This window comes from Scyliorhinus torazame, unplaced genomic scaffold, assembly GCF_047496885.1.
Source record: "Scyliorhinus torazame isolate Kashiwa2021f unplaced genomic scaffold, sScyTor2.1 scaffold_551, whole genome shotgun sequence".
NCBI classification, from domain to species: Eukaryota; Metazoa; Chordata; class Chondrichthyes; order Carcharhiniformes; family Scyliorhinidae; genus Scyliorhinus; species Scyliorhinus torazame.
The window spans coordinates 118,779-120,296 of NW_027308278.1; positions in this window are offsets into that span (position 1 = coordinate 118,779).

The following is a 1,518-nucleotide window of genomic DNA, read 5'->3' on the forward strand; positions in this document are numbered from 1 at the left end:
ACGTCACCGTGGAGCTGTGTGATTTGGTATTGGTTGATTCAGGCAGGGCTTCATTGTGACGTCACAATTCGGAGGTTGGACAATGAGTTTCAGACTAAAACTTCCTCCTCATCTGGGAGCTCAGTGTTTCCCCCTTTCCATTTCCTTTCTCATTCTGTGGGGACATTGGTGACTTGCAGCAACTGAAGGGAAAGGAAGCGAATCCAGGGAGGGTGCAGACTCTGAAAAGCTTGGCCCAGGTCTCTCTGTCTCTCTCTCTGAAAGACATTGACATCCTTTGCTCCCTCAGCTTGACATATTTATTTGTCTGGCTAAAAGAATGGTCTCTTTCATAATGTTCACATTAAAGGGGTTAAGCCATTTATTATTATTTCTTGTCTTCTGATATAGGTCTGTGAATAATTTCACAGTTTTATTTCAGCACAGAAGGAATCCATTCAGTCACTTGAGTCCATGCCGACTCTCTGCAGAACAATTCAGGCTGTCCCATTTCTCCTCGATATCACCATACCTCTGCAAGTTTATTTCCTTCATGTGCCCTTCTACGTTCAGTTTCAAATAATCTTATCGTCTCAACTTGCACCACTAGGTAGTGAGTTCCAAGTCATCAGCACTCACTGCCGAAATAAACTTCCCCCCCACTACACCATATATCTAATCATGGGTTAATATTAGATACAGCAGAGTGAGAATGGAGGGAGTATGTGGGATGGAAATTTACAGCTTTAGGGGAACGAGGGAGGAAAAATATTCCATTGAAACTAGAATTGTCTTCTGAATTTCTATTTTATTTGACAGTGATGATATTTATAATCTCCTTTTACAGTACATTAGAAAGTGAGGATTTACAGACAGAAATCTGAAAGTAAATCTCGCATCTGGGTCTGACAAAGTCACTCGATTCCTTGGGACCTGAATATCATCGGACTTTGAACCTAGAAGTAGAAATGTTTGTCTGTCTCAAGAGATTTTAAAGCACCAAGACACACAGACACCTGGGTAAATGCGTTCCAAGGAACTGACTGGAAAAAGCATCAACCAATTACTTTGTTTTATAAATTTAGAATACTCAATTATTCTGTCCAATTAAGGGGCAATTTAGTGCGACCAATCGACCTAACCTGCACAACTTTGGGTTGGGGGGGATGAGACCCACGCAGACATGGAGGCAATGTGCAACTCCACACAGACAAGGAGCCGGCATCGAACCCGGGTCCTCCGCACCCTAGGCAGCAGTGCTAACCACTGCACCACCGTGCCGCTCTGGTGTTAACCAATTACACAGCCTGATAAAACATCGCACCATTCAGAGCGGAGAGAAATCCTGCACGTTTTTGCTGTGGACGAGGCTTCAACTGATTATGAAACCTGGAGAGTCTCAAGGACGCCTGCACCTGAAAATGTGGGCACTGTGGGAAAGGATTCAGATCCCCAGCTGTGCTGGAAACTCATCAATGTCGTCACACTGGGGAGAGGCCACTCACCTGCTCTGTGTGTGGGAAGGGATTCACTCAGTCA